The sequence below is a fragment of the Myxocyprinus asiaticus genome, chromosome 31 (genome assembly GCF_019703515.2).
Source record: "Myxocyprinus asiaticus isolate MX2 ecotype Aquarium Trade chromosome 31, UBuf_Myxa_2, whole genome shotgun sequence".
NCBI classification, from domain to species: domain Eukaryota; kingdom Metazoa; phylum Chordata; class Actinopteri; order Cypriniformes; family Catostomidae; genus Myxocyprinus; species Myxocyprinus asiaticus.
Window position 1 is genome coordinate 35,792,146 of NC_059374.1, and position 16,568 is coordinate 35,808,713.

At 38.3% G+C, this 16,568-nt stretch overlaps 1 long non-coding RNA gene across 1 annotated transcript; it reads right to left on the bottom strand.

The window, feature by feature from the left end:
- Nucleotides 1-13,596: 13,596 nt before the first annotated feature.
- On the bottom strand, nt 13,597-16,558 carry LOC127422576 (uncharacterized). Its single transcript, XR_007894195.1, has 3 exons — nt 16,411-16,558; nt 14,479-14,623; nt 13,597-13,617 (listed from the first exon to the last, which is right to left on the bottom strand). It is a non-coding gene; the product is annotated as an uncharacterized LOC127422576 (long non-coding RNA).
- Between the last annotated feature and the right edge of the window lie 10 nt (nt 16,559-16,568).

Here is a 16,568-nt window from a genome sequence, read left to right on the forward strand (position 1 = left end):
TAATTCATTCAGTAACTAGTAACAATTCATTCAGTAACTAGTAACAATTCATTCAGTAACTAGTAACTAACCAACTGGCAACAAATGAACATATTTTATGTGTTTTGAGTACATCTTTAAACCATTGATGAAGCACAGAGTCATTCATGACCAAAATAAGTCTAATTATACTTTATTAAAATTTGCATGTCTACAAATCTACTAAGAGACTTCAGCAGTGTTTAAGCATCATAAGTGTTTTCCTCACAAATGACCACAAAGAAAATCTACAGTATAATTTTTTAAACTGCTGTGCATGCCAACCAATTTATAAAAAAGACAATAATATTAGCCTAAATTATAAGTTACAATTACATCGCGATTACTTTTACTCATAATTTATCCAGCCCATTTCTCTCCTTGTTAAACGAGATTACCGAATTAAATGAATAACATTCTTCCTCTCCTTCAGTCATGATCTTCGCTTGGTCACGAATTGTCTCATTGGATCTCAAATGACTGACTAATTCAGCGAAGGGGTGTATAAAATGTCAAACCAATGATATGCTCCATCACAGCCTGCACTTGAATGCTATTGGCTCGTCCCATAGTCAGTCTTTACAGGTGGGAAAAGCCCCACCAAATCACTCTCGTGCTTTAAACTTGTGCAGTGCTGCCACTGTTTAAAGAGATCACAATAGGCAATCACACATTTGTGTTCTGATTGCAAAGTCATAGATTTTAGGGGGGCTGAGATGAAATTAAGGGTGGCTGAAGCCCTCCTAAATAGGGTCTAGCAATGCCAATGCTGTCTGACTAGTTTTCTTAAAATGTTCTATTTTTGATTTAAGCTGTGCAAGTCCAGTTTAGATAGATTAAAGAGTATAAAATACTTCGACGAATCAAAAGCTGTTATTTGTTGCACTACATCAGATTAGTTTTGTTTGTCATTCATTTCTCAAAAGTTTTTATGTATGGAGGTGGAGGATAGTTGGCTCAGTGACAAAATACCGACAGTATAATAATGTTGCTGAAACATTGTTGAAATACTGAGTGCACACCTGCTACACACAGACACTTGTACACACCCTGTAAAATTCTGTTGTTAAACTGCACTTAATCAGAGAGAAGCATTTGTGCCTCTGAAATGCTCATTAACACATTTAATTTTTGTTCCTCTTTTAAAAACATGTATTTGAAACACGCCAAAAACTGCATTATGCCAACACCTGGATGGAGCTTTTTCAGGTACAGACATGAACAGGCATGTTTTATTGGCATGAAACTAGGTCAGTGTGCCAATGTGTGTGTGTGTGTGTGTGTGTGTGTGTGTGTCTGTGTGTGTGTGAGTGTGTGTCTGTGTGCGTGTGTGTGGATATGTACTAAATGTTGTGCGAAAACAAAATAATAGGATTAGAGTGAGACTCAGTTAATGAGATTAAAAATCACTTGTAACAAGGGGGCCTGGGTAGCTCAGCGAGTATTGACGCTGACTACCACCCCTAGAGTTGCGCGTTCGAATCCAGGGTGTGCTGAGTGACTCCAGCCAGGTCTCCTAAGCAACCTAATTGGCCCGGTTGCAAGGGAGGGTAGAGTCACATGGGGTAACCTCCTCGTGGTCGCGATTAGTGGTTCTCGCTCTCAATGGGGCGCGTGGTAAGTTGTGCGTGAATCATGAAGAGTAGCATGAGCCTCCACATGCTGGGAGACTTCACGGTGTTATGCACAATGAGCCACGTGATAAGATGTGCGGATTGACTGTCTCAGATGCGGAGGCAACTGAGACTTGTCCTCTGCCACCCGGATTGAGGTGAGTAACTGCGCCACCACGAGGACCTACTAAGTAGTGGGAATTGGGCATTCCAAAAAAAAATAATAAATAAATAAATAATCACTTGTAACACACACACACACACACATGTTGGTGCGGCTACCCTTATGAGGATGCTCCACAGACATAATGATTTTTATACTGTACAAACTATACATTCTATCCCCTAACCATAACCCTACCCCTAAACCTAACTCTCACAAAATAAATTCTGCATTTTTACATTTTCAAAAAAATGTAAAACACACACACACACACACACACACACACACACACACACACACAGTCTCTCAAAATGTAGCTTTCACTAGCCAGGGAACAGCTGGAAACTGTAATGGACACTCAATCAACAGACATGAATGTTTTTGTGATGTATTATAATCAGAATGATAAGTTCCATAGTCATGTCATAACTATTTCTACAGTGGCCCCAACAATTTGGCCTACTTGGACACTAAAGCAAAACTTACAAATGTATAGATTTGTTAGATTAAAAAATATTAAGTTAAGTGTCATTCATTTTTAGAGAAAGATAGTACAAGCACACTATTAAAACAAAAAGAAGCTTGTTTTAAATGATGTTGTCATGACTATGATGTCATAGTGTCATTGAAGTCAAAATGCTTTAAGTGACATACCATGTCTCCTTTGACGGGGAAACACTGACAGACATTGCAGTCTCGACCGTCGCACCCTTCTGCCTTGTCCCCCTAAAACATAAAAATATAATTTCAGAAATAAAGTGAAATTCACATGTATATTTACATTTTAATTTTGGTACAACAAAAAATTGTCTGTCCGTGCAAATTGCAATTTGCTGTCACTATGATAGGGTGTTGTGGGTGGTTGCTAATTCATTACTTAAATGTCAGTTTAATACTTAGGGTTAGAGGTTTGTTCAAATTCCAGCTACAGTAAGCCCATATCAGCCAAAGAATTAAAGATAACATGACATGAATACAGCATTTACATGACACAATGCCATGTTATTGATTCATATCAGTGTATAAGGTGCCTCTCTTAGTGTATGTAAAGACTTTTGACAGTATATTTCCACTCATACACTGTCTGTGGCAGAGCAGACTAGACATTTGATTTTGAGGCCACAGGAGATCCAAAGACATACACGTGAGCATACAAGTACAATGGCAGGAATGTAAACACACAGATAATAAAAGAGGGCAATGGAGAGAGAGAGAGAGAGAGAGAGAGAGAGAGAGAGAGAGAGAGAGAGAGAGAGAGAGAATGAGAGAGTAAGAGAACGGAATATGTGAATACAGAAAGCACAAGAGCGAGAGGAAGTTTAAGTCAGACATGTTATGTCTTTTTGAAAGTAGTTGGCCACAAAGAGAGAAAGAGAGAGACAGATAAACTGTACTTGCAATCAGACGGCATTCTTTCACAAATGCACTTATCACGCAAACGTGTGCAGTGTCTACAAACAGAGATGTACTCACACACATAAAGTAAGCACACATCTTTATTTGGATGACATTTAAATTAAAAAATCACATGGAAAAATGTGCACACTTTAACCAGGCTGAACAAAATACAACTATCCCTAACCATGTTTTGGCAAGGAGACACAAAATATGTTAAAATGTACCCCAAGCGGTGTCATTTAAAGGACAAAAATCAATCTATTACAGCAGCGAAAAGAGATCAGCATACTTCTAAATTAGTCAACTGGCAAGAATCTGGAAGTACACATAATGACAGATTATGCACAAATGTATGCATACAAACACACAGACGTGTGTGCATGCATAGAGTATTTAAGAACAGTAATTATACTTTTATAATAACAGTTCCAATGTCAACACACAGAGAATAAAGGTGATGAGAGACACATATATTCCTATACATGGCAAGAATGCATTACCATGCTACAGTGTGAAAAATTTTAACATTGTAGCAATTTTAACTCAGTGGGCTTGAAAACCTTTTATTACAATATATTTTTGCCAAAACCGCACAAGTAAGTAGTTGCTGCAGAAGTTCTCAACGAACAAAAACAGCTAGGGATGCACCAAATATTGGTAACTGTATTGGTATAGGCCAAAATTAGCATTTTTAAAAAAATTTATTATCTGTATTATTGTAGGTCAGATTATAGGCAGATCGTTTCTCTGGAACACCTGATTCTGATTGGTCAATCATGGAATAGTGAGGAAGAATAATTTAGTATAATGACTGCTAAACTGTAATTGACAGTTATTGACAGTTCCATTAAACATAGCTGTGCTAGTTTCATGTATTTTGTATGACTCAGTGGTCTCTTTCTTCTCACATAATAAAATAAACTCAAAACTCTTTTTCATGTCCATTTATTTATATATTTGGAATGTAATAAGCTGAACACTATAGTCAGATGGTCATTACTGCAAAATAAACTCTTTAAAGAAATATTCCAGATTTTCATCCATTTTTTCTCTTATAAATAGTGTAACAAAAATAATAATAATAATAATAATAATAATAATAATAATATATATATATATAATGGATTAAGTACCAAAAGTGTCTAGGGTCATTAGAGACCCTAGTTATGTAAGAGTGTCAGGTTTTTTTTGCACTTCCATAAATTATATTTGTATGATTATTTCATATCTATATAAGTTTACTATCACATGGTATCTGTTTCTTTGTTTATCTAGAGAATTTGGCTCCTAAACTATAGAATAGTCTCCCTAACAATGCTCGGGATGCAGACACACTCACTCAGTTTAAGTCTAGACTAAAGACTCATCTACTTAGTCAGGCATACACCTAATTTATCCATCAACTCACAATAAGGCTGCTTTAGTTAGGTCTGCCGGAACCAGAAACATTTATCATGATCTATAAATCTGCAAAAAACGTTACAGCATCTATGCTAATATTATTCTATTTGTTTCCCTGTCTCAACCTCGGGATTCATATCCAGAGCCGGCCAGATCCAGCTCCGTTCCTGATTGGTATTGGACTCCACTGCTATGTGTCTCTGAGTGATGATGTCTAAATGCAGCCGGTGCCAGACAGACATCACTTCAATCTATTATGATGGACTTCAGAGGATGAACTGATGCCAACTCCAACCATAAGACATGGGATATTTCATATGCCACTGCCTGAACCTTGGATTTAGGATAAAAATGACAGAAATGACCTGCTGGTTGAACTGTGATGCACCTCACTGATCTCTGCCTATATCACCTTGTTCTACTGATGGACTACTGTAACATTGGTTAGTGGAGTGGAAGGGAGGAGACACAGGAGTAACTTTCAAGTTTTTAATAAGGAAACGCTGGAGTGGAATAAATATCATACATGGTGTCAATCAAGGAAACACGCTGGAGTGGAACAAATATCAGACTAGGAATCAATCAAGGAAACATGCTGGAGTAGAACAAATATCAGACTAGGAATCAATCAAGGAAACACGCTGGAGTGGAACAAATATCAGACTAGGAATCAATCAAGGAAACATGCTGGAGTGGAACAAATATCACAATTAATAACCAGATATGGACAAAAAAGGAGGATATTTATACAAGCGGGTGCAGATGAGGGAATGGAGAACAGGTGAAGAGGATTGGGAACAGATGGCAGTGATGAGGGCAGTGCATTATGGGAAGTGTTGTCCGGGGGAAACTAAGGAAGAATGACACAAAACCAATTCAAAATAAGAGTCCATAGAACAGAATGGAGAATAACTGTGACAGCTACACTCGGAATACATAGACTATCAATTAATTTCCAACAAAAGCCTTCATCAGCCAACTAACAAAGGGCAATGCATCTATATGTACTTCTGCAGTTAATCCAGGATGAACTTCAAAGACATTAGTCATTAATCTTACAGTTCATACAAAATCTTTGTTTAAACACTGGCCCTTAACACTTACTTAGTTTACTCATTTTAAACCATGACTTGCACTGCACATAAATAACTAATACGGGCATTATATTCATGCTGTTTAGCCAGAGGGGAACTGGCCCCAACAGTGAGAATGGTTTCTCCCAAGGTTATTTTTCTCCATTAACCATCATCTTATGGAGTTTTGTGTTCCTTGACATAGTTGCCTTCGGCTTGCTCACTGGGGTTCTAAATACAATTATTATTTAATTATTTATATTTATACACAATTTACATTCATATTTAATCAAACTTCACAATGATGACTCTATAGACTTTATAGATATTACAGTTTAATTTTCTGTTAATGCATGATTTTCTGTAAAGCTGCTTTGAAACGATGTGTGTTGTGAAAAGCGCTATCACAAATAAAAATGATGACTTCTTTTCACAGTTGTAACTTGACACCGTGTCTTTTAAAAGCAGTGCGAGATACATGACAATGGTCAAAGACGTCTGTCTAGTGCATGTTTATATACAAAAATAATTCAAAATAGTACAAATGGGTCTCCTTTGGTGTTCAGGAATAATTAGGCCACACTAGTACGAACAGAGCGCCAGTGGGTGGGGCCAAGGATGCAATGATGTAATATAGGCATTGATATTGTTGCTGTAGAGGCGGTCATGAATTAATGGGCCCCCTAGTGATGTAGGGAAGTCGTGGAAGTAAAGAACAAGGCATTTTTTAGGTATTCAGTAAATACCTTTATTGCATTGGGCATTATGTTTTGAGTTCTGAAATGTACATTATGTTTTTATAGTAGAATGACCTCTTATATGTCAAAATATCAAGGAAAATTTGATTCCTCTTGACATGACCCCTTTAAAAAACGAGGGACAAGTCAAAATTATTTTTGGGGGTAATCAACATTGTGCCACAAATGCTGTTGATTGAGCTTAACTTGTACTGAGCCCGGAATATTCCTTTTTATGGTGATATTAGACCTCTCTGCTTTATGTTGGGTTCCTGATCACCCTGTTCATATTTTATTCTGTGATATTCTTAAACATAAAGGTTCCAAAAAAAGGGGTTTTCACAGCAAGTGCCATAAAAGAACCATTTGTGGTTCCCCAAAGATCCCAAAAGAAGAACCCTTTTATAGTCTAAAGAACCTTTCTCTACTACAAATAACCATGGATGTTGGGTTCTTTGGATGTTAACGGTTCTCCATGGAACCATACATGCTGATAAAGAACCTTTATTTTTAAGAGTGGCTGACTTTGCATTATCCCTTACTTCTTTTTTGCAGTTTAAACAATATACTGTTTTTCTATGCCAGGATATTGAAGTACTTAACTTTTATGAATCTGTCCTACTATACGTTAAAATGATTCAATGTCTGTTTTTTACTGTTTCTTTGGGTGTTTTTAAAAAACAGACAAATCAATACATATTCATAATATCAGTTATGGCACATACAATTTAAATCATGCAAGTGTGCAAGCTTGTAAAACCATTAGCCGGCATATCTGCACTCTATCTTTACTTTGTTGTCATACAACACACAAATGTAATAAACACTTGCAGCAGTTCCACAGTGGCATTGGCTCACACAGGAGTTAATGGTTTTAAATGATGGGTGATGACATCAGCTCTGAGGGTTTGAGATGGTGCGTGCTGCGTGGCTGATGTGCATAAGCACACGCTTCACTCCAAAGTCAATCAGATGTGAGAGATTAGAGCGCTCGGGTACAAGGGTTGCTGCATGACTGGGAGACATGCTTCCCCTATTCCCTCACTATTTCTGTCTCCCTCCCTGTCTTTTCATCCCTATTTCCCTCATGCTACCTGTACTGTGCATTATCCCTTCTCAATCACAGTCTCGAGTTGGGATTGCGTTACATCCAATCTTGTAATATTGGATGAAAAATGGATGATGTTGAGCTTGGTAGGTTTTATTACCTTGTCTTGAAGGATACAGCCTGGGTCTGGGTTTATATGTGTTCTCCCATCAAGTTGTGAATTATATATGTATGTATACTGTATATATTTATACATCCTGTACCATGGTATTACCATCCACAATGCTATGCCACAGTACTTTTTTGTATGAACATATGTACCCAGGAGTGAACTCCAAAGAAGGTGTATAGGACAATCAACAAACACCACTTACCCTAATATACGAAAATATGGCCACTCTGATATGTATTTCCCTTGGTAGTGGAAAATGATTATATTTAAAGTACAGTACAAGAATTATGAGAAATAAAGGCTCCATCAGTCAAATGTAAAAGGGAACTCTACAGTTGACCCTTGAATAAATGAACAAAAAATCCCAAACTGTTACAGATGACTGGGTTGGAAATAAAAGGATATGTGTAGGCCTATTAATGTTTAAATGACCACACATGTAAGCCAGAGCCTTACTCAGCCCTGTTATTCTGTGACCTGAGCCATGAGCCATAAGTTAATGATTAAACATGAGCTGTGGATTTGCGGTTAGTGCACATGCTCTGACACAAAGAGCTGTGGTGCTTATGCAGGTGACGTGAGTATGAATCTGGCTTGCAACATTTCCCAATCTCCCCATTGTTTCCCGTCCTGTATGCTATGAATAAAAAGGGCCAAAAAAGTATCTTTAAAGGTGAAAAAATCACCACAAAAAGATCTTAAACAACTATGGGAAAGACTTCAAAGGGATGCCAAGTTCTGGTGGTATCACATGTGATCTTTTACTGGACACCACACACATACAGGGGACGAATTATTTGACCATTGAACTTGGGGCTAATTTGTCACCTATTGACTTACAGTATAATGCATGATTTGAACACACACACATGGTGCGGCTATCCTTATGAGGACTCTCCATAGACATAATGATTTTTATACTGTATGAACTATAAATTCTATCCCCTAACACTAACCCTACCCCTAAACCAAATCCTTACAAAAAACGTTTTGCATTTTCAATCGTTTAGTATGTTTTTTTAAGTGATTTGAATTATGGGGACACAAGAAATGTCCTAATAAACCACATTAATAGCATAATACCCTTGTAATTACCAGTTTGTAACCTAAACAAATGTCCTCGTAAACCACCCAATAGTCTGTTAACAGACTTAACAGTTTTTGTTTCTTCACAGATGGTAACATGTATAACTACAGTATATAATTATGTTGGCTTTACGAAAGCAAACATACTGTTATTCTACAAACTTTGTTTAGCTTTTTTTTCTTCAAAATCGCTAAATTGAGACCAAAATTCCTAACTAACTCCTTCTAGAGATTTCAAGCTACATCCACCAAACTTGGCACAGACCTCCAATCCCATAGACTTACACTGACAGAAAGTTCAAACGGGCCAACAGAATATTGTTAATTCAAACTCCAACAGTCTTTAATGTGCTTTAATTGCTCTCTCTCTCTCTCTCTCTCTCTCTCTCTCTCTCTCTCTCTCTCTCTCTCTCTGTCTCTATCTAGCTATCTGACTGTAAGTTTGACTAGCTAGCTAGCTGGCTGTTTGTCTTATTGTAATGTCTGTACATCCATCAAACTTCAAACTTTTAAAACTAGTTAAACTTTCAGATAAGGCTTTTCTTGACAAACTTTACATTTGAGTTGCATGTTCATTCATTACAGTGAGAAACAGAATCGGTGACTGAAGCTATAGCATTTTTTTGCAACCAAGGCTTTGTTCACCCTGGCTTTAGTCACACTTTTTATCCTACTGTGGATTGCATATGACATGTACATACTGTACATACTGGAAAATGTCGGAATGACAAAATCCTTGAAATACGTTTTCAAACCGAATACAGATGTGTCGTTTAAATCAGGCTTGTAAAAACTGCATTTGTAAAAAGTGTATTTGTTTTCTTCTGATCAGACTAAAGGCCCAAACATACTCTATGAAATTATATATAAACGACTTGAAAAATATATATGACTTTTGTCCCCAGTCCATTCAGACAAACTTGTTTTTTCTCTGTGTCTCTCTCCAATCCAAACTATCGACTCATCTACCACATCTGGGCTGCATCTGAAAAGGTAGGCAGCTGATCTCCTGCCAAATCAGTTAATGGCTTAACTGACAGCTGTTTTGAATGAATGGAATTCTTAAGGAACTGGTCTCCGAACAGTTTGAAAAGCACCTAATTTTCATCCTGCCTCCGTATACAGCCTCCGAAAGGCAGCATTTTCCTGGTTTCGGATGCAGCACCAGTTTCGTGGTCACGCTTAAAAAAATCTATTGCCCTCTTGTGGTCTGAGGTTTGTAACTGCAGAGCAATGCAAAAGCGCACGTAATGTATGTACAATGGGAACACGCATTGGCCAAGTGTTCGTGTCTGCATTTGCGTACTTGTGTGAAGTATGATTCGGCCTTAAAGACAACTAAACAAATCTGAGTAAGATATACACAAAAAAATCAGATTTTTTTCTCCCTCTGAACAAAGCCTTCGAACTGGTTCGGTCATCGTCAAAAAAAAAAAAAAAAAAAAATGTTCTTCCTACAGAATTTTCATTACATTCATTATCTTTCAATTTGAACGGTTTAAGTTACATCTTTTACATTAGCAATGCTACATTTAATGGTATTTATTTAATGGGACACTAAGGTTGTGTTAAAATCAATCTGTTTTTCCCCCATCCATCTGCTCTTTTCTCACCTGTATGCCCACTTCACTCTGCACCTCCAACAGGATGTAGCCCAGACAGTCAATCAGTTATAATCCAACAGATAAATCTCTGTTTCTCTCTTTCTTTCTGTCTATTTGGGTTAGTCTGTAGTAATACAGTATATAAAAACAATACTACTCTAAGGGATGTCCCAATGTAGATAGCAAGGTAAAAGTGTGTGTGTGTGCCCAAGCTTGCCTCTGATACCAGAACAAGAAAGTATTATATTTTAAGGATGTGCATGTAACCGCTCCTGCTCGACCCACTCTGCACAGGATTCGGACCAGAATCTCCGGTGTGGGAGGTGGGTGCGCTAACAAGGAGGCTAAAGGATACACCCTCTAGTGTCAGTTGCTAGTGCGCCTCTTGAGGCAAGGGGAGTGAGGTTTACACAAACTGCACAGCACGTTCCAGCTGGCTATGGTTACACTCACCCCCCTAAACCTCACTCCCAACCGCGTCATGGCACTTCTGTAACCGGTCCTATTCAACCTGCTCCGCACAGGATTCGAACCGGCTTCTCCTGTGTGGGAGATGGGCACGCTAACAAAGAGGCTAAAGGCTACAGCCTCTAACGTCAGTCGCTAGCGTGCCTCTTGAGGCAAGGGGAGTGAGGTTTACACACACTGCACAGCACGTACCAGCTGGCAGTGTTGGGGAGTAACGGAATACATGTAACGGGAATATGTATTTAAAATACAAAATATAAGTAACTGTATTCCACTACAGTTACAATTTCAGTCATTGGTAATTAGAATACAGTTACATTGAAAAAGTATTTTGATTACTGAAGAGAATACTTTGCATTTTATTGTCATTTGTTTCATCTAATATTTAGTACTTTCCGATGGAAAACATTTATACATAAAAATGATGACATCCAAAATGCATTTGAACAGCAGTGAAACACTTTCTTATGATGTGTTACATTCATACGAGCAAACAGATGAGTACGTTTAAAGTACGTTTGGAGCAGAAGAAATAGAAATAAACCTTGTGAAAAAGCTAAAATGCTATTTCTAGCCATTTTACATGCACAAGTTACCAGGCACTGTAACGCTTTTACCCGGAGATAAATGGTTTAGTCCGACAAATCACGGAGCCAAACAGCAAAAGTCTGTAGTCCACACATTTAATGGCAGATACACAGGCTGCATGCTCTTCTCATACATGATAAAATTAACAAACCATTAGCGTCACAAAACATAAAAGTATAATAAAGGTCAGGGAGAGCATATCCGTCATCATCCTCCTGCACCTGCACACGACTGAGTAACTCTCTAATAGTGATGGGTCGTTCATGAACGATTTGTTCATTTTGAACGAATCTTTTATGTGACTCAGAAGAATGAGTAGTCTTAGAGAGTGATTCATTCATTTTGTGTTGGCCGTGCATGCACATTGAGCAACCTCCGTTCGTTTGTTACGTGAAAACCGTATAGGCGCTGTACAGGAAACAGAAATGAGTAGTTCACCTTTCAACTCTGTTGGTCCGAGTCGTTCGTTCTTTTGTCACGTGACAGCTGTATACGCTATGCATTGCTCACATGGGAAATAGAAATGATTAGTTCACCTCTTGAGTCATCTGATCCGAGTCGTTCATTCTTTTGTCACGTGAGAGCCGTATACACTATGCATTGCTCACACAGGAAACAGAAATGATTAGTTCACCTCTTGAGTCTTCTGGGCCGAGTCGTTCGTCCTTTTGTCACGTGACAGCCGTATACGCTATGCACATACGGCTGTCACCTGACAAAAGAACGAACGACTTGGACAAGAAGATTCCAGAGGTGAACTAATCATTTCTGTTTCTCATAATTTGCCCTTGGCTGCATTATAAATTTTTCGGAATACGTTACAAATTATATTTTACAGCATGTATTTTGTAATCTGTAGTGGAATACATTTCAAAAGTAACCCTCCCAGCCCTGCCAGCTGGCTACCGTTACATGCAGATGAGCATTTCCCCTCTTTTGTGTGTGTGTGTGTGTGTGTGTGTGTGTGTGTGTGTGTGAAGCAGCACCTGCTTTGTGACACCTGGTCATTTTTGTTCATGTTTACGACCCTGAACCCTGACCTCCTTAACAGAATCAGACAATCAAGCCTGAGGCAAACAGACAAGATATCTGTGCAAAAATCACAACGTACTACCAACACAAACACTCTCCCTCTCTTACTTTCATTGGATTTACCTCACCTCTCTCTGCTGTATAGCTGTATAGTTTTATTGTTTACATTAGTGAGATGTCTGCATTCCTCTCTTATTGCGTAGAAGCAGGGATGGGCATCGATGCAGACGATGCAGTTCTCTTATCTTCTCGGCGATTGTACCTCGCTATCTCTCTTTCTGCCTCGCTATCCCACCTCATTCTTCCTCTCTTCAGAGCTAGTGAAGGAATGATGGCATCTGCCCTCATGTATCCATCTGTACCTTTGGATTCTATCAGCCAACCTCAGCCACAGCGATGCTGCATGAAAGGAGGCTTTATGGGCAGAGGAGGTAGACTCCACATTTATCAATAGTCTGGTGGATGAGCACACACACACACAAACTCACACAGCCAGGAGTCAATAGCACAAACACCAAGAACTGAACCTTTATTTCCCATTTACTTAAGCAATCAGTCCCAAAAAATACCATTCAAATAAAAATGCCCGCACTGTCCACCCACAACCCCCTTTTCTCATGGACTGTTGGTGATGAAAGACATCTGTAACCTTGTCCATAGATCTCTCGATCCCTTATGCCATCATAACCCCTTTGGATCATGTGACATTTGACTTCAAAGGCAACTCTACAATACTAAAGTCGAAAGATGAGTGAGCTTGAAATGAAATAATGGCTCTCTGGTTCAAACTTCAGGTTTAAAGGAATATTCTGGGTTGAGCTTAATCGACAGCATTTGTGGCATAATACTGAGAATAATAATACATATTAATAATTCTTAATACTTAATAATAATACTTATTCTGACTCATCCCTCCTTTTTTTTTACAATGGAAGGGGACACTTTTTTGGAGGATTTAAAGGCAAAAATGTGAAACTTAGGATTTTATAAAAGCACTTACATAAATTCTTCTTTTAAAACTTGTGTATTATTTGAGCTGTAAAGTTGTTTAAATCGTTGTTTTTACAGTCACGTCTGAATTTCACAGACATAGAGATTATTGACTTTTGACAGTGCAGGTCTCTGACTTTGCTTAAACACCTGTTAATGATACAGTAATACAAGAAAACTCACCCCTAAAGCTGGTTGTATTGGTGTAAGTCCTAAGAAAACCAACCTGCAGGAAGATCGAATAAGACTGAAATAAGTGCATCTATAAATAAAATAAAAAAACATACATAAATGGGTAGTTGGCGCATAAAGGGTTCATAGACTTAAAAAAAAAAAATTACATCAAGATTTGAGGTTAAAATGTATATGAATGCATAGGGGAACATGTCCTGTTTTAATATAAATTCTCTTCCCTGCTCAGTAGGTGGCAATATGCATGATAAAAGTGAATCGCCAAAAACAAAAGAAGAAGAATGTGAAAGTGAAAGTGGAGATTTAAAATAAAAAAATGACTTAAATATTAATCTGTTTCTCACCCAAACTTATCATATCGCTTCTGAAGGTATGGATTTAACCACTTGAGTCGTATGGATTACTTTTACGCTGCCTTTATATTCTTTCGGAGCGGCAAAATGTTGGTACCCATTGCATTGTGAGGACCAACAGAGCTGAAATATTCTTCATAAAATCTTCGTTTGTGTTCAGCAGCAGAAAGAATGTCATGCACATCTGGGATGGCATTAGGGTGAGTAAATGTAATTTTAGGGTGAACTATTCCTTTAAGTCATTTCCCATGTGACCTCGTCATATAAGCATTAGATTAATAATTGTGCCTGGATGCTCGGAATAGTGTTTAACACAAGACATTTTTGAGGAATTTGAAAGAGTGTAACATTTTGCAAACATAGAACCAGAGGTATTTGACACAAGGATCTATGGTAAATTGGCATGTAGAGCAAGAGGATATAAGATGATAAGGTATATCAAACGTTTGGAAAAGAAAGTGCTGCATATGAATTATGGATGATGTTGTGTAATCTGAAAACAGGTTTGATAGAAATTAGAGGATATATAGGAGAACTCTTACAACAAAAGGTCCCGGGCGATCTGATGGGGGCGTGTCATCTCAGCCGCCACTTAGGGCATGTGCAACCTGTGATCCTTCTCCACTGCCTCAGATTGGTGTGGTAATGATGTAGGTATGCGTCCTGAACTCCTGAATGGCAACTCACCTGCCCGAGTGAGAAATAAAGAGATAAACGGTTGGATGGATGAATCATTAGATGGATAAACATTATATAAATGCTAGAATTGGCATTGCTAGCACCATGCTCTACCAGTTAAAGGGATAGTTCACCCAAAAATGAAAATGATCTCATCATTTACTCATCCTCCTGCCATCCCAGATATGTATGACTTTCTTTCTTCTGCTAAACACAAATGAAGATCGCAACTCTGTAGGTACTTTCAATGCAAGTGAATGGTGACCAGACCTTTCAAGCTCCAAAAATCACATAAAGGCAACATAAAAGTAATGCATACGACACCAGTGGTTTAATATATGTATTCTGATGCCTTGCAATCACTTTGGGTGAGAAACAGATCTATATTTAAGTTCTTTTTTACTATTAATCTCCACTTTCACTTTCACTTTCAGAATATATAAAAATGTAAAAGTGAAAGTGGAGATTTGTATATTAAAAAAAAGGACTTAATTATTGATCTGTATCTTACCCACACCTATCATATCGCTTCTGAAGACATGGATTAATCAACAGGAGTTGTGTGGATTACTTTTATGCTGCCTTTATGTGATTTTTGGCGCTTGAAAGGTCTGGTATTCATTCATTTGCATTGTATGGACCTACAGAGCTAAAATATTCTTCTTAAAATCTTTGTTTGTGTTCTGCAGAAGAAAGAAAGTCATACACATCTGGGGTGGCATGAGGGTGAGTAAATAATGAGAGAATTTTTGGGTGAACTTTCCCTTTAAGCAACAGGTGCACCTTAAATAACATCTCTAATGGCTAACTATTATGTGGAGGTGCTGATGGGAGGGGTGGGGGTGAGAGAGAAAGAGACAGATGGAGTCAATACAATAGATGGAGCTGGGACAAAGTTGATCTTTCCGGATGGCTTCCCTTCCCTGACACACCAAAGTCAAGACTGACAAAAGTTGGAAGCGAAGCCACTGACAGAAAATAGACTGAAATAGGGACACACACACACACACACACACACACACACACACACACACACACACACGCACACATCCAGACTGTGTCTTTAAATCATTGTAAATATGAGGTCATTAATCGTTCATGTCTGAATTTAATGAACATCACTTGTACTTGGCCCCCTTGGCACGCCATGGCATTCTCTAACCATTAGCATCCCACTTACTGAACTGATATTATGATGAATGTTACTGTTAGTAAGAAAACATGTGGTACATACATCAGTGATGGCCTAGCAAATCCAGAGATCACAATTAATCTTTCTCTAGTTCTGGTAATTAATCAGCGCAACAGAGTAGCAAGCGGAGCGCACAGACTTGCATGCATCCTGGGCCGTTAGTTCAGTGGAATGACGCGTTGAATTTCTACTGTGTGCACTGCAGATGTGACAAAAGTAACATATTCGTATATGTTTTAAAGTCTGCGTAGAAACAGATACGAGCAAATAAAATATGGTCATTATTTGCGTTTTGGAGCTTCACTTATGCGTAAAATGTGGTCTGAGGTACGCGATTACAGGCAAAAGCACAAGACCTTTCATTAGCTAAACACCTGGAACCTTACACTAGAGAATAAAAGGTTTGCCTTTTACCCAAGCTGGACATTTGGAGATATAACACGAATATACAGGTGTAAGCGTTTAACAGTGGTGTATTTAATGCCTTAAATAACCAGTATACCTTTAGGCAACAAATAATCGGCATGCACAAGTTCAAGACGTTCACCCAAACATCCCATTACACCAATCCATACAAAATAGGCAAAGTCAAAATCCGTCTTACCTGGTCCCTGTGGTCTGAGCGCCAGTTCCGACTGCACATTAATGCAGAAAATCAAAAATACAGTACCAAACAGAGAGGTGCACGCCGAAAACTTTAACAGAAACACATTCAACTTTTTCAGCGTCTCTAAAGTAAAAGGGGTCCGGCGGCGGCTGAGC